Here is a 17,953-nt window from a genome sequence, read left to right on the forward strand (position 1 = left end):
GTCTCAAGATGCTTATCCCACTAAATGGGTCTGAAATGGCCCGAGAACAGACGGAAGGAGAGAAGGAAGGAGAGAAGGAGGGGGAGAGGGTGGGTGAAGGAGGAGGGCGAGACTGTGGGAGGGATAGAAGGAGGGAAAGAGGGAGGGAGAGGCATTAGGCCCAGGCAGTACAGATGGAGTGAGTGAGTGTGTGAATGAGTGAGTGAGCAGGGGAAGAGAAGCAAAGCGATAGAGCTGATGTTAGCAGAGAGAGGATAATTAAATGTTATTATCACAATGAGCCAGTAATACAGGCTGCTTTATACTGTTATAGACCTTCCCTCCCTCTCTCTAACCCTCCCTTTCTCTGTCTGCCTCAACGAAGGAGGGACAGAGGAGAGAGAGAGCTAGGGATAGATTTAAGCAGAGGGTGGTGGGAGAGTGAGAAAGAGAGGCAGTGAAAGAGGCAAACAGAATTAGAAATAGAGAGAGTGAGTGAGTGAGTGAGTGAGTGAGTGAGTGAGTGAGTGAGTGAGTGAGTTTGGTGGAGGTTACTGTTCAATGTTTGGGATTAGTATGACTCTAAAGCTCTCTCTCTCTTTTCTCTCTCTCTTTCTCTAAGCCCTGGGGAAGGCACAGCTTTAGTTAAACTGCTCTATTAAATGGCGCCTGTTGAGAAAATCAAATTATAACTTCCTTTAATCAGTGAGTATCAGTGGCCCACACAGGGAGGGAGAGAGGAAGAGAGGGAGAGAGGAAGAGAGGGAGAGAGGAAGAGAGGGAGAGAGGAAGAGAGAGAGAGAGAGAGAGAGAGAGAGAGAGAGAGAGAGAGAGAGAGAGAGGGAACATGTCTCCCATCTGCTTTGGTTCCCATGGCAACAAGATGGTGGATGGTGGGGGGTAGGTATGGGCTGTGGAATGTCTGCATCCATCGCTTCCTCTCTAAACATTTAGAGAGAGAGAGAGAGAGAGAGAGAGAGAGAGAGAGAGAGAGAGAGAGAGAGAGAGAGAGAACTATATGTCTACTGTAACACTGTAACTATCAGTTCTTTCTAATTCTATCAGTTGTCTACCAGCAGTTTCCCAGTGTTATACCTAGGCCTCATACGGTATCAGTATAATAGCCCTGTTCAATCATAAATCCAGCTCATAAGGTCTGTTCTAATCACTCCCTGATTAGTCAATAACACAGGTGGGGACTGCTCACATCTCCGGGGGCTTCGTCTGCAATGTGGCTCGTTAATGGTCAGTGAATTAACGTTGTTTCAATGTTCCAGTGTGTTTACACTAACCTGCCTAGGGGAACAGAACAGTTAGGAAACACTGCTAGGGGAGAGTCAACAAAGAGAGAGAGCGGGATGGGGGAGGCAAGCAGGATGGAGAGAGGAAGATGAGTCCATTCCAACTGTAACCACGTTTCCATCTACAGTTTTTAAAGTGAGTAGTCATACCGTGTTAAAGTCTCGGTACAATTTTTATAAATGCCGACAGATAATATGTTCACTCAACACGGTGGGATCTTTTTGTAGTAAAAGTAAGTATGCGAGAAATGGAGGTGGAAACTCCTTTATGCGCAAATATTGACATAATAACCATCATATTGAAGTAAACTTGAAGTCACGCGATGACATGGTGTGTGGTCCTCCCACTACGACTCAGGAAACCATGCAGTTTATTAGGCTACAGATGAAATAACTCATGATGAACTTCACAGGGTGGTGATCTTCCTGCTCTTTTCCAATAAATATCTAGGGTCTGATTCTGGTGACATGATGATCGACACATGACTGCTGTTTGACAAATACAAATATTCTTGCACTTATCCATAATAATCTCATCATATAGACTAGCCTACCCGCTCTGTCAACCTGGTTTCAGAGCATTTCGTATTATTCTGTACGTAAATTCGAGACAGTCCATTTAGTATGATATGGTACTGTATCTGCAAGCTGTTGGCTAGAGCGCAGGTGCCAAAACCAGAGTAGCAACATTCATCCAATTGGATGAAAACCTAGCTTGTGGGAGAAAAAAAGAGTGAGATTTTTTTTTTTTATCAGATATGCCCGAAAAGAGAGATAAAACAGAACATTCTGCAGACTGGATCTTATAAGCCTAGTGCTTGTAGAATCCAGGATAGAATATTATAGGACATAATCGAATAGAATAGAAGATTCTGTAGCAACCATCAGTGAGGATCTCTGTAGTGGTGCTTGACTGTTACTCATAGCAACACTGCATACCATGATAATAGGCTGCCTGATGATTGGTCGGACAGCAGAGCTCCAGTGTGTGACCTCATCGGTGTGTGAGTGAGCTCACCGGCTCAGTATTTTGATAACTCTACCGAGTGAGGCTGCTCTCACCACTGCAGAATCTTCTAATGAACTCACTAAACAAACCCATCCCTACAAAACCAAAACATCAACAGCAGGAACTAGTCTGAGAATACACACATGGCTATAAAAGTGTTTCTCTTAGCAAAGATGAGGTGCTTCTCTGTCGGGTCTATTGTGTCTTTCTGTATGGAAGGGGAATTGAAATGAGTCATTGTGCTGGGTGATATGTAAAAAAATCACTTTACTTTGACCATAAAGCCCCATTCTATCTGAGTATGTGTGTGGAGTAGCCAACCAAGCCTCTTTAAGGAACAGCAGTGTTGCGAGGACTGGGTACCCCGTCTTCCCATCATGCATGGCATCCCCTCTAAGACCTCTCAATGGGCAGGCTGGGGCATGAATAGGTAATCGATTAGTACGGCCTCGTCTCGTCCTGATCAGCAGCAGAATGAGTTCCGTATGCTGAAGGAGGATCTCTCTCTCTTCGTCTCTCACTTTCTCTCTCTGTCTTTCGCTCTCCCTCTGCCCCCCCTTTCCCCCTGTCAGTGTATCTACAGCGTGTCTCCCTGCATGGCAGCGTTTACTAAAGCGTTAAATAATGCAGAAGGTAATGTGAGAGAGCAGTCAATGTTGGTGTCCTGCTTTAACACACACACACATGCACGTACACACACGCACGCACACACACACACTGTACAAATTCAGATGGTCACAGAGACAGATCAGACACATAGATAACAGACCAAATACTCACACGCACACGCACACACACGGAACCAGAGTCAAGTAATCACCTAAATATTTAACCAAGTCTTATGTTGGTATGTTTCATATACAATAGGCCACATCGAAATATATGATGAATATTTTGTTTGAGTTGAGTAGAGGAGAGCGGAGCTGTTGTTCTATTTCCTCGCTGTGTTCTAACTTCCCAGCCAATGAAGCAGCCAGAGAGTGGGAACACATGAGAGTCAGAACGGCAGCCTGGTTGCTCTGCTAGTACTCATGTCTAATGCGCTGTTCTGTGAAGGGAGGAGTACACAGCGTTGTACGAGATCTTCAGTTTCTTGGCAATTTCTCGCATGGAATATCCTTCATTTCTCAGAACATTTTGGCCATTTTGAGCCTGTAATCAAACCCACAAATGCTGATGCTCTAGACACTCAACTAGTCTAAAAAAGGCCAGTTTTATTGCTTCTTTCATCAGAACAACAGTTTTCAGCTGTTCTAACATAATTGCAAAAGGGTTTTCTAATGATCAATTAGCCTTTTAAAATGATAAACTTGGATTAGCTAACACAACGTGCCATTGGAACACAGGAGTGATGGTTGCTGATAATGGGCCTCTGTACGCCTATGTAGATATTCCATAAAAAATCTACCGTTTCCAGCTACAATAGTCATTTACAACATTAACAATGTCTACACTGTATTTCTGATCAATTTTATGTTATTTTAACGGACAAAAAATTTGCTTTTCTTTAAAAAACAAGGAAAATTCTAAGTGACCCCAAACTTTTGAACGGTAGTGTATGTACGCACGTACACACATGCACACACAGACACGCATGCACACACAAACATGCACAGTCTACACTGAAATCCACAGAGAGAGAGAGAGGGACAGAGATCTGTACACAGTTTTATGCTCTGTCACTGATCGGCACTAACATGCACCAACATGTCTAATGTAACCATGACCTCTTAGTCAAAGTCACAAATATGCAGGGCTGGACTGAGAAGCTTAGGAGAGCTTATGTTATGTTGTTCTTATCTGTGTGTAAAAGGACTGTGTGTTTAACTGAGAATGTCAGTTAAACACAGAATATCTCTAGATTCTTTTCAGAATTCCGTTTGTCCTTCCTCGGCTCCTCCCTCTCCCATATGACATTATCTCTGTCTTCACAACAAATACTCCCAACCCTGACACGAGACATGACTCCTGTCCTGCAATCTGTGTTGTCCTGTACAAATACCCTCTTCCCTCATCCTCTCAGTTTTCGTCCCTACAGAACACTTCAGTAAAGTAGAGTACCTAGAGACTCTCTCTGTTATTTTTAGTAGATTCTCCAATAAGCAATTACAACAGGCTGTTTAAATAATTGAATCTCCTGTGTCCTGTGGGCTGTTGCGGAGTTGTTCTGAAGGCCCATGGTCTTTCCCTCAGATCTTGTTTAGTTTTCCTCAAAGCATGGGATTGTCTGTCTGTCTGTCTGTCTGTCTGTCTGTCTGTCTGTCTGTCTGTCTGTCTGTCTGTCTGTCTGTCTGTCTGTCTGTCTGTCTGTCTGTCTGTCTGTCTGTCTGTCTGTCTGTCTGTCTGTCTGTCTGTCTGTCTGTCTGTCTGTCTGAATGCTGGTAGAGAATGATGGGTATTAAGACAACTCTCCTACTGTCACTCTCACAGTACTACAACTGTTGGATGACATGGTGGATGAGGTTGATGCAATGTTATTTCAATGTTATTATGTGATATTTGTTTGTCTTGCAAGTGGCAAGCACTATGTCATGCACAAACACGTGAACTCTTGCACACACAAGCAAGCACACGAACAGGCACACACACACACACACACACACACACACACACACACACACACACACACACACACACACGCACGCACACACACACGCACGCACGCACGCACGCACGCACACACATACACACACACATACACACATACAGGTATGAGAGGATAAACTCAGCAGAGCTGATTTAGTGGAGAGAGTCATTCAGGAATAATCTCTGCCAAAGGCTCATGGGAAAAAATATATTACAACCTCACTTTTCTCCACGACAATCATCATCAGGTCCACTAGAACACACACACACACGTTACGTTACAGTAGAGTATCGTATCCGATGATGACTTCCTCTTCTGAGTTAACGATGAATTCTTTGGTGACTGTAGAGTCCAATCCGAGATCCACAAACTTTATTGCAGGTGTGGCATATGCAGTCTGTGTTGGCGGGGGCAGGCATGGTTGTATGTCTCCTGAGCTGTCTCCTCCCACCTCTGTACACCGCTCTGGCAGAGCTGCCGCCAGGTGGAACGGTCGGCAGCAGCATCCTCCAAGTCTGTGGGTTTGATGGTGCACTTCTTCAGTGATGTTTTCAGCTAGTCCTTGTAGCGCTTCATTTGCCCCCCCTGCAGACCGCGGCAAACGCTCCTGAGACATTCTAGTGACATGCCCAAGCCAGCACAGTTGGTGTTGGGTGACCATGGCCTCCATACTCCTGCAGTTGGTCTTAGTATATCTGTATGGGGGACACGGTCACACCAGGTGATTCCCAGGATGCGCTGCAGGCATCTTATGTGAAATCGCTCAGGCTGCTTGTTGTGGTCACTGTAAGTGACCCAGGCTTCACAGCTGTAAAGAAGTGTGGTGATGCAGACGGCTTGATAGACGGTGACTTTGGTGTGGAGGTGGAGATCCCTGTTTTGGAAGACCATGTGTCTGAGTTTCACCAAGGTAGCTGATGTTTGCTTGATCCTACTTTGAATTTTAGAAGTTTATACTGCAGTCCTCCGAGGCAATGCTGCCCAGGTATTTGAAGGATGGGACTATTGGCAGTGATTTGTGTTCAATGGTGAAGACAGGCATGGTGGGTGGAGGGCTGGATCTCCATTGGCAGGCCACCTCTGTCTTAGTGGTGTTGATAGACAGTCCCATCCTGCTATAGACCCTCACAGCTGCTACAAGGATGGCCCTGAAGGTCTTTTGGAGTGTGGGCCACAGGAGCACAGTCATCAGCATACTGCAGCTCAAGAACCCGCTCTGTCAAAACCTTGGTGGCTGCTTGGAATGTTGAATAGGTTTCCATCCAGCCTGAAGGCCACCGCAACACTGCTACTGTCCTCAGGCTCCTTGTGGAGAAGCTGGGTGACACATAGGAGGAAGATGTTAAAGAGGACAGGTGCCACCACACACCCCTGCCTCACACGATGCTTACACCAAAGAGCACTGTCTCTTGCCCTCCTATGGCCACCCGAGCCGTCCTACCATCATGGAACTGGCAAAGGATGTTGACAAATTTGTCTGGACAGCCAAATTTGAGTAGAATGCCTATAGTAGTTCCCTGCTCACAGTGTCGAAGGTGGACAAAGGCCATGAAAAGGTCCTGATGTTGTTCACGGCACTTCTCCTGGAGTTGCTGTACCGTGAATATCATGTCGACCGTACTCCTGTTCTTTCTGAAGCCGCATTGTGACTCTGGCAGCAGTTCCTCTGCGATGTTATTCCCCAGCCTGTGTAGCATCACCTTGGCCAGGACCTTGCCGGAAACAGCCAGAAGGGATATCCCTCGGCTGTTGCAGCAGATGGATTTGTCACCGTTGTTCTTATAGATAGTGACAATGTTTGCATCCCGCCACTGTTGGGGAATGATCTCCCGGTTCCAAACCTCTGTGATGTACTGGTGGAGCGTTCTGGTGCAGAAGTAACCTCCCTTCTTAGGTAGCTCTGCCGGGATACTGTCAGCACCAGGAACCTTGTTGTTCTTGAGGGAACGGATAGCTGATAACACCTCTTGGAAGGTTGGCGAATGGTTGAGGTCTTGAATACACACACACACACGCACACGCACACACACACACAGACACACAGAGAAAGAAAGGGGGCTGGGAGCTAGCAGGGGCCTCAGAGGAGAAGAGAAACATTAAGCACAAGAAGTCAGAGTGGTCCTCTTATTTAATATTTAATCAAGATACATATCAAATGTAATCCAAATGTGTAATTATGACTACTGGGGATTGAATCAGTTGGTGTGTTTGTACATGGTTGTGTGTGTGTGTGCGTGTGCGTGTGTGTAAGCTATTACATTTATTACGGAGAAATGGACCCTTATCTCCTTCTTCCCTCTTTTGGTATATGCCTATCTTATAATATCACCTTCCTTCTCTGTGTGTCAGACTTCCTGACACGTTAATAATTTAATCAATGTGTCTACCTCACTGTGTGTAGCATCAAAATGAAAATGCATTGCAGGAGCGGAGGAGGAAGAGGAGAGACAAGGGAGTTGGTTAAAGTAGATTCCTAATCAGTATGCAGTGAATGCTATGCTGTGTGTGTTCGATATTATGCAGGTAATGGTATAAGCCCTATGTAGCCTATGCACACACAGTTTACTGGGTTTTAATAGTCATTTTCATGTCAAACCAGTGGAATATAATATACTAATTTTCAAAAGCCTACTTCTCCGTGTTTTCTGGCCGACAGTTACATTCTCATTGGCACACAGACCAGGGGTGTATTCATTACGTCTTGCAACGGAAACATTTTACCATTTAAGAACCAAGCGGAAGCAATCAAAAGGGAAAAGGAGCTACTTGAATTTGTCCAATAGAAACTCTCGTTTTCGTTGCAAAACGTTTTCTGTTTGGAGTAAACGGTTTCTACTGCCGAAGCGTTTTGCAACAGAATCGTCGTAATGAATATACCCAGGGGTGTGTTCAGCAGAACGCAACGTTTTGGAACGTTCAGATAGAAATAGTCTACGTAGAACAAAAATGCATCTAACACGTAGAATAAGGAATCACATTGGCGCCATTCGTGACATTTCTATCTGCAACGTTGGACAACGTTTGGCAGCTGAACATTGCCCTGACCTAGAATTGCTACTTAGAATTCAGACTAAACCAACACGCTAGGACGGGCGGGGGAAACAGTAGGAAATCTTGGCTATAATGTAGTAGGACGGACCGCTGGAAGCTCAGGCGAAGGGGGAGACATATTGCTCTTTAATATCGTTGGACGAATAATGTTGCTATTTGATTACTACAATCAGGCTATAGAACGTAGCCTACTAAACGAAGCAGGCCCGAGGAATCATTCCAGGTGAGTTTTCGGGGAAAGTGTCGCTGTGGCCGCTTGCCTCTTGGCAAGGCTACACGCGGGTCCTCCTCCCAGGGACATCTCAGTCCGGTATCCGCTGTACCCCTGTTCCCGAAGGATGGCCATAAAACCCGCCGTACCTGGTCTGACACAAGGAGTGATCGTTTTTTCACATCAACGGCGATTTTTTTTGTCTTTTGTGAATACAGCGGATTATTTTACACAACGTTGACAGGATGTGTTATTCCCTCCGGAGGAATATTTTTTTAACACTATACAAGAGGAGGAACGATCGTGTTTCGCGAAACTGAAAATACGGTGCAGCATGCATGTGCCACATTCTTCAACATAATTCGGCGCAGGCATTATACAATACAATTGATATTTGCTTTAAAAAGGCGTAGGCTATTTTAGGTTCACTAAAGGGCCTAACAAATATGTAGCCCTTACCTACCCTATTTGGCTATCCACACAGAGAACCTATATCCTACGTGGTATTAAGCTCAAGCGAATTTCGTTCACGACAACATTGTTACATTGTTACAGAACTGAACTTGAAAATGTAACACTGACTGTCGTGGGAGTGGCTTGATATTCCTCATTGACAAAGCTTCAAATGTTTCCCTTTAATTGTTGTCTGTTTTGTGGGCGCTGATTTGGACAAGCAGGGTTATGCCGTGGCAAAAGCCGTGAGACCCCCCCACCTTTCGGGGCCGACTTTGTTTGCGCTGGCCGGGGCTGTGTGTGTGTGAGTGAGTGAGAGGAGAGCGCAGTATAGTCCCTTCCCCCCAACTCTGGTGAAACAGGAACAACTTTTTTTAGGATAAAAAAAGTTGCTGGAGTTTGGAGCGCCCTGGAGTACTGAGGCCGCCAAACACTAGCCAGTGAGACTCTGAGATTTCGGGGGGGGGGGCACGGTTTCGGGGTCTTTCGTTTGTTTCACTCGTTTGCAAACCTACGGTTATGTTATTTGACGGTGTATTTATGGCTGGCAATGTAATGCGGTAGTAGACTAGCTATACAGTTATAGGCCTACAGTACCCTATCTGGCTGTAACCTCTTGTATAGGCCAAGTGATAGCACTGAGGATCCCCGATATGTAAACTAACCAAGGCCAGATAGGCCTACACGATTAAGTGGTATTGAATGTGTGTGTCAAGGGCCACAGTCCTGCTGGTTTTCGTTTCTCCCAGTCACGTAATTGATCAATTATTGTTATTGATTGGCTAGAGTCCAAACACCTGGTTACCCTGAACCCTAATATGTCTGATGGCAACAATACGAACCAGTAGACATACGCTGCCCCTTCTGGACTGAAGTCTTCTCTCTACTAGTCCAGTGTTCGCCACCAACCCTGAGTGCATCTTTTGTTCCAGCCCAGCACTAATACACCTGAATCGGCTCATCAAATCATTTTATTTGTCACATGCGCTGAATACAGGTGTAGACCTTACAGTGAAATGCTTACTTACAAGCCCTTAACCAACAATGAAATTCAAGAAATAGAGTTAAGAAAATATTTACTAAATCAATTAAGGTTAAAAAATGAAAAAACTAACACAAGATAATTACATATCAATAACAAGGCTATATACAGGGGTACCGGTACCGAGTCAATGTACGGGGGTACTGGTTAGTCGAGGTAATTTGTAAAGTGCTTATGCATAGATAATAAACAGCTAGTAGCAGCACTGTAAAAACAAATGGGGCGGGTGTGTGTGTGTGTGTGTGTGTGTATATGTAAATAGTCCGGGTGGCCATTTGATTAATTGTTTATCAGTCTTATGGCTTGGGGGTAAATGCTGTTAAGGAGCCTTTTGGTCCTAGACTTGGCATTCCGGTTTCGCTTGCTGTGCAGAAGCATAGAGAACAGTCTATGAAGTTGAGTTGTAAGAGCTCTGGGCAAGAAGAAAAGCTTGAACACCCCTTAGGTCTCCAGGACCAGGGTTGGAGACCATGTAACCATTGAGCTAGGCTAGTTCTAGATAGAATGTATTCTACTAAAGAGGGGCTGAACTAGTTGACATTTGAAGAATTGGCGCTGTTGTATCGTTTGTGGCGGTGTAACATGTCTTTATGCAACAGACAGTTATTGGATGAGTAAAAAAACTCTGTCTCTCTTCGGTGTGTGTTTGGCTGCGGTGACCTGTGTCTGTGAGGGTGTTGCCAGTGACAGCAAGGATCAGCTCCTGTGTTCAGGTGGCTTTGTCTGAGTGGGAGGAGTCAGGGTTCAAAGGTTGTGGCTCTGGGGACCCAAGGGCTGGATCTCCATATGAGGCCCTGCTGAGAGGGCTGGGGACATACTAAGGTAATCAATCAATCACTATAGTCTGTCTGACACACACACATACTACCTTTGCCTGTTTCAATGCCTGTTGAACATTCAAGGCTGTGAGGGGAGAAGAGATGACCCTGGATTGTTTTGGCCTGGCAGTGCTATCTGTGTTCTATACATGGTTAAGACACAGGAGGCTCAGGGTGTTCTGCCTGAGAAAACCATCCACACTGTTTATTTATCTGTTATCTAATCCACAGACTGTTAACCAAAAACCACCGCATTGAAGAGGACAGGGAAATGGATATGGGTGTATTAAGGACAATTTATTTTTCTCCTTAGTGAATTTGCCTCATGTTTCCTGTATAGTTCACTTCATGGCTTTTCAAATGAAAATCCCGGGGTCAAACTGTCCTCACATCAATATGGGAGGATTAGTAGGAGAGATGTGTGTCAGGGATCAATTCAATCCGTGGTGCTGAAGATCTGCTTTATAGCGAGAGAATGCATTCACTGTAAACGCTGCATATTAGGGCTGTGACGATACCATTATTGCAATATATTTTCTGTGGCAAATGAAAACACGAAGCAGACCAAACTTTTTGGACCTTTAAAAACCTGCTGTGTGTAAAATATAGTGTGTTATAGCTTGGAAAATAAATAAATGTGACTAGATGACAACATAATGATGTTTGTTTCCAACAGTTTTCCTAAAGAAGTGAAATCTGCTTTGTGTTTTGTTTCCTTGCCACGATACTAAGGAGTATCGCGATAGTTGTATTGTCCCGGCCCTACTGCAAATGCCAGCTCAATCAGAAGTGATCATTAAATGAATGGTGATATTCTGCAGTACTTAAGCAATACGGATTGAATCCAGTCCTATGTGTTTAGAGAGAGAGAGAGATGCATGATGTGCTTTAGCTTCACACACACACGTGACTGACAGCAGGGCGTCAGTAAGGCAAGGCACACCAACATACACCCACACACGGTAGGTAGGTAGGTAGGTAGGTACAGTGAGGGAAAAAAGTATTTGATCCCCTGCTGATTTTGTACGTTTGCCCACTGACAAAGAAATGATCAGTCTATAATTTTAATGGTAGGTTTATTTCAACAGTGAGAGACAGAATAACAACAAAAAAATCCAGAAAAACGCATGTCAAAAATGTTATGAATTGATTTGCATTTTAATGAGGGAAATAAGTATTTGACCCCTCTGCAAAACATGACTTAGTACTTGGTGGCAAAACCCTTGTTGGCAATTACAGAGGTCAGACGTTTCTTGTAGTTGGCCACCAGGTTTGCACACATCTCAGGAGGGATTTTGTCCCACTCCTCTTTGCAGATCTTCTCCAAGTCATTAAGGTTTCGAAGGCTGACGTTTGGCAACTCAAACCGTCAGCTCCCTCCACAGATTTTCTATGGGATTAAGGTCTGGAGACTGGCTAGGCCACTCCAGGACCTTAATGTGCTTCTTCTTGAGCCACTCCTTTGTTGCCTTGGCCGTGTGTTTTGGGTGATTGTCATGCTGGAATACACATCCATGACCCATTTTCAATGCCCTGGCTGAGGGAAGGAGGTTCTCACCCAAGATTTGACAGTACATGGCCCCATCCATCGTCCCTTTGATGCGGTGAAGTTGTCCTGTCCCCTTAGCAGATAAACACCCCCAAAGCATAATGTTTCCACCTCCATGTTTGACGGTGGGGATGGTGTTCTTGGGGTCATAGGCAGCATTCCTCCTCCTCCAAACACGGCGAGTTGAGTTGACGCCAAAGAGCTCCATTTTGGTCTCATCTGACCACAACACTTTCACCCAGTTGTCCTCTGAATCATTCAGATGTTCATTGGCAAACTTCAGACGGGCATGTATATGTGCTTTCTTGAGGAGGGGGACCTTGCGGGCGCTGCAGGATTTCAGTCCTTCACGGCGTAGTGTGTTACCAATTGTTTTCTTGGTGACTATGGTCCCAGCTGCCTTGAGATCATTGACAAGATCCTCCCGTGTAGTTCTGGGCTGATTCCTCACCATTCTCATGATCATTGCAACTCCACGAGGTGAGATCTTGCATGGAGCCCCAGGCCAAGGGAGATTGACAGTTCTTTTGTGTTTCTTCCATTTGCGAATAATCGCACCAACTGTTGTCACCATCTCACCAAGCTGCTTGGCGATGGTTTTGTAGCCCATTCCAGCCTTGTGTAGGTCTACAATCTTGTCCCTGACATCCTTGGAGAGCTCTTTGGTCTTGGCCATGGTGGAGAGTTTGGAATCTGATTGATTGATTGCTTCTGTGGACAGGTGTCTTTTATACAGGTAACAAACTGAGATTAGGAGCACTCCCTTTAAGAGTGTGCTCCTAATCTAAGCTCGTTACCTGTATAAAAGACACCTGGGAGCCAGAAATCTTTCTGATTGAGAGGGGGTCAAATACTTATTTCCCTCATTAAAATGCAAATCAATTTATAACATTTTTGACATGCGTTGTTCTGGATTTTTTTGTTGTTATTCTGTCTCTCACTGTTGAAATAAACCTACCATTAAAATTATAGACTGATCATTTCTTTGTCAGTGGGCAAACGTACAAAATCAGCAGGGGATCAAATACTTTTTTCCCTCACTGTAGGTTGGTTGGTAGGTAGGTAGGTAGGTAGGTGAAACAGAACAGTGACACGACATGAGGAACCAGTCTTTTCAGTCATTGGCTCACTATAGAAATCCATTCCCCAGCATGGCGAGAGCCACTGTCTGTCCCAGATAATATTCCTCTCCGTTTAACCATCCCACCAAATCTGTCTTTAAACTCAAGCTGACTTCTTAGACTCTCCAATCCCTTTTGCCATGTGCCTCTTCTCTCTGTAGCTACACGCTGTATAGCTGCTTTAACCTCTTACATCTAGACGTTCCGCTAGCGGAACACCTGCTCCAATATCCAATGATAGGCGTGGCGCGAATTACAAATTCCTCAAAAATACAAAAACTTCAATTTTTCAAACATATGACTATTTCACAGCATTTTAAAGACAAGACTCTCCTTTATCTAACCACACTGTCCGATTTCAAAAAGGCTTTACAGCGAAAGCAAAACATTAGATTATGTCAGCAGAGTACCAAGCCAGAAATAATCAGACACCCATTTTTCAAGCTAGCATATAATGTCACAAAAACCCAGAAGACAGCTAAATGCAGCACTACCCTTTGATGATCTTCATCAGATGACACACCTAGGACATTATGTTATACAATACATGCATGTTTTGTTCAATCAAGTTCATATTTATATCAAAAAACAGCTTTTTACATTAGCATGTGATGTTCAGAACTAGCATACCCCCCGCAAACTTCCGGGGAATTTACTAACAATTTACTAAATTACTCACGATAAACGTTCACAAAAAGCATAACAATTATTTTAAGAATTATAGATACAGAACTCCTCTATGCACTCGATATGTCCGATTTTAAAATAGCTTTTTGGTGAAAGCACATTTTGCAATATTCTAAGTACATAGCCCAGCCATCACGGGCTAGCTATTTAGACACCCGGCAAGTTTAGCCTTCACCAAAATCAGATTTACTATAACAAAAATGTTATTACCTTTGTTGTTTTCGTCAGAATGCACTCCCAGGACTGCTACTTCAATAACAAATGTTGGTTTGGTCCAAAATAATCCATCGTTATATCCCAATAGCGGCGTTTTGTTCGTGCGTTCCAGAAACTATCCGAAATGGTAAATCAGGGTCGTGCGCATGGCGCAATTCATGACAAAAAAATTCTAAATATTCCATTACCGTACTTCGAAGCATGTCAACCGCTGTTTAAAATCAATTTTTATGCAATTTATCTCGTAAAAAAGCGATAATATTCCGACCGGGAATCTCCTTTTCGGCAAACAGAGGAAAAATCACAAAGACGGGGGCAGCCAGTGCACGCGCCTAAGCTCACAGTCCCTTGATCGGCCACTTGAGAAAGGCGATAATGTGTTTCAGCCTGGGGCTGGAATGACGACATTCAGGTTTTTCCCGGGCTCTGAGAGCCTATGGAAGACGTAGGAAGTGTCACGTTAGAGCAGAGATCCTTTGTAATAGATAGAGATGGCAAAGAAGTTCAAGAAATGGTCAGACAGGCCACTTCCTGTAAAGGAATCTCTCAGGTTTTGACCTGCCATTTGAGTTCTGTTATACTCACAGACACCATTCAAACAGTTTTAGAAACTTTGGAGTGTTTTCTATCCAAAGCCAATAATTATATGCATATTCTAGTTACTGGGCAGGAGTAGTAACCAGATTAAATCGGGTACGTTTTTTATCCAGCCGTGAAAATACTGCCCCCTAGCCATAACAGGTTAACAGCTGAGGTCTTGAAACGGTCAGTATTGAACCTGGCATGACCTACAGGCCCGCAGAATACAGGCTGCTGGTGTGTTTGTGCGTGTAATGCATGTGTGTGTAATGTGCGTGTGTGTTGGGCTATCCTCACAGCGACGTCTGGGTCAGGCTGTAGCTGGGCTATTCCACAGAGTGATGCTGTGACTCAGATTTCTCACTTTAAAATGCAGCTCTATGCACAAAGACTACTTTTAACAATTTCCTCAAAAAATTTGACAAACACATTTACTTGAAGAACAGTGCAGATGCCAAGTTTGTTAACAGAATAACGGCACCAACAGCACAAACCGTCATTCTGTTACCAAACCTTGCATCTGCGCTGTTCTTCAAGTACATTTATTTTTGTACAATTAAGTGGAAATTGTTAAAAGTAGTCCTTGTTCAGAGTTGTATGTTTTGTTTAACTCTGCAATCATTGGTTTTTGCTTGACATTCATTTTAAAGTGAAAAATCATCTGAGTCTCAGTGTTACTGTGGATTTCCCATCTGTCACTCATCCTCCGTGTTGCTGTGTGTTGCTAGACAGTTTGGCCTGTGTACAGACTGTTCCCCTGGCCCTAGGTGGGAGTTGGAGACAGAACCACAGTCTCTGCTTGTACCCAGCACCATGGTAGCCTGGCAGTTGGTCTGCAGATGACACAGCTAAAACACAGAAAACAGTCAATATGGTCAGCAGGGTTGTGATCATCCGGCACCAAATCGGAAGAAAACTGACACAAATGTTTTGTTGAGGTTTGCCCTAATGAACGCAACCACAATGAGTAAAATCATGAGGTATTTGTTCTTAATTAAGGGGTAATGGATGAGGTTAGGTAGATGGCACGCAGCCTCTCTTTTTGCATGGCCAGAATGTGACGTTAAGGTTCCAGCTGGTAGGTTTGTGTCATCTGGTCTGCTGCTGTTCCAAGGTTCCAGAACCCTGGGCTCCTTTATCGTTCCAGAACACTTCCAGAACGTCTCATTACTTTGTTCCCCACTAAGGTTCCACATGATCCTTCTGCCCAGTCTCAGTGAAACTCTGTGTGTCTACCAGCCTGTGTAACTTATGTGTGTCTGTGAATGTGCCTGCATGTCTATAATATGTGTAAGTGTTGGTGTGTTTCTGTGTCTGCCTGTGCTCTTTAATTGGACAGGTCTTTGCCAGTGTGTTTAAAATTCCATGGGAATGACCCACCAGGGTAAAGTGTGGTAATTCAGGGACAGACCCTGGTTCATGTTCTCTCCACAGGGCTAATGTTGGCCTTACAAGACAGGAGAGGAGGTGTTGTGTGTGTGTGTGTGTGTGTGTGTGTGTGATGTAATCATCAAAGATAAGAATTACTTCCACAAATATGGCCTCTGCAGCTTTCATTGTGTAAGCCTTGGGTCAGTAGGACCTTATTCGTGTGTGTACAGTAGGTTAGACACAAAACAGACAGACTTTGAGCTCAGCTAAATCTGCTCTCTCTGTCCCCATGCTCCTCCCATTCCTCAGGATCACTAATCAATGACTTGGTCTCACGCCATCAAACATGACCACACGCTCCTGCCGCTCACCAGAAAAGGATTGGGGGGAGGGGAAGTGTACAGTATAGAAATGCACCACATAGATTTAACATCACAATGTCCAGTTGTATGACAGACCATCAGAAATGTTTGCATGATAGACTGGAATGTTTCAATGTGTGTTACACGCCAACATATTTATTTTGTTGTTGCACATCAAATGGAAATATTTGCATTGTGCTATTTCAGTGGTGGCTACATTTTAGCCGGGCGTTTCCAGCTCCTTCGGAGTAGAGAGAAGTGTGTGTTGTGTTCCCTCTGTCTCTGTGGGGCACAGGGCCTCACAAGGCTCCCTCTGACCGCTGGGATTTCTCACAATGCTTTGAGCCGCAGGGAAATGTCCTCACAGCATGAGCTAAGGAGGAATGTGGACAGAGTGTGGGAGCGACCAGAGGGATGGAGGGAGGTAGTCACGGACGAGAGAACACTGCAGAGGGAGGGGAGGACAGGGCAGGAGGTGAGAGGATTGGGAGGGCAGGAGGTGAGAGGACAGGGATGGCAGGACAGGGCAGGAGGTGAGAGGACAGGGCAGGAGGTGAGAGGGCAGGACAGGTGAGGACAGGGCAGGAGAGGGGAGGAAAGGGCAGGACAGGTGAGGTGAGAGGACAGGGCAGGAGGTGAGAGGACAGGGCAGGAGAGGGGAGGACAGGGCAGGGCAGGAGGTGAGGTGAGAGGACAGGGCAGGAGGTGAGAGGACAGGGAAGGAGGTGAGGTGAGAGGACAGGGCAGGAGGTGAGGTGAGAGGACAGGGCAGGAGAGGGGAGGACAGGGCAGGAGGTGAGAGGACAGGGCAGGAGGTGAGGTGAGAGGACAGGGCAGGAGGTGAGGTGAGAGGACAGGGCAGGAGGTGAGAGGACAGGGCAGGAGAGGGGAGGACAGGGCAGGAGGTGAGAGGACAGGGCAGGAGAGGGGAGGACAGGGCAGGAGGTGAGAGGACAGGGCAGGAGGTGAGAGGACAGGGCAGGAGGTGAGAGGAGCTAGTGTGTTGAAAGCACTGGAGTTGCAGTTGGAGGTATCAGGTTTTATCAACCTATATTACCCTCTCTGTGAATAAACAATCTAGGTTCAATCTGTTAGCAACTTCTGTGCTGTTTGTGTCCTGGTATTTGTCCTGGTATTTGAGTAATATAAAAGTGTGTATCTTACGGTGTATGCACTTCTCTGTATGAGAGCAAGAGAGAGAAGGATAATCTGTGGTGAGGTGTGTGTGTGTGTGTGTGTGTGTGTGTGTGTGTGTGTGTGTGTGTGTGTGTGTGTGTGTGTGTGTGAGAGAGAGAGAGACGATCAGCGCAGCAGTAGAGCTGCAGAGTGCCAGTCCGGGTGCCAGCTCTGACCTGCCTGGCCGACACGCATGGCACCATGCATGCCCAGGCACAGACCGCAGATGTGAGTCAGCTCTGTGTGTGTCTCCTGTAAACTTTTCCCTGTCTCTCCTGCCTGCAGGTTTTGGGGTCACACACGCTTCTCTTCCCGGTGCAGTGATGGCCACATCTGTATCATGACCCTGATGGACATGGTGAGTGCCTTAGCATGACATTACAACATGACACAACAGATGATGCAGCATAGCAGTGGGGAGGTGAGACTACTATGTTTAGG

At 45.3% G+C, this 17,953-nt stretch overlaps 1 protein-coding gene across 1 annotated transcript in view; it reads left to right on the forward strand.

Moving 5' to 3' along the window:
• Positions 1-10,270: 10,270 nt before the first annotated feature.
• Positions 10,271-17,953, forward strand: part of LOC106586636 (B-cell CLL/lymphoma 9 protein-like) — a 34,304-nt gene continuing 26,621 nt past the window's right edge. The window contains 2 exon segments of the mRNA XM_014174133.2: positions 10,271-10,455; positions 17,798-17,870. The gene's annotated coding sequence lies outside the window, so the exon portion shown is untranslated.

This window comes from Salmo salar, chromosome ssa25, assembly GCF_905237065.1.
Source record: "Salmo salar chromosome ssa25, Ssal_v3.1, whole genome shotgun sequence".
Classification (NCBI taxonomy): domain Eukaryota; kingdom Metazoa; phylum Chordata; class Actinopteri; order Salmoniformes; family Salmonidae; genus Salmo; species Salmo salar.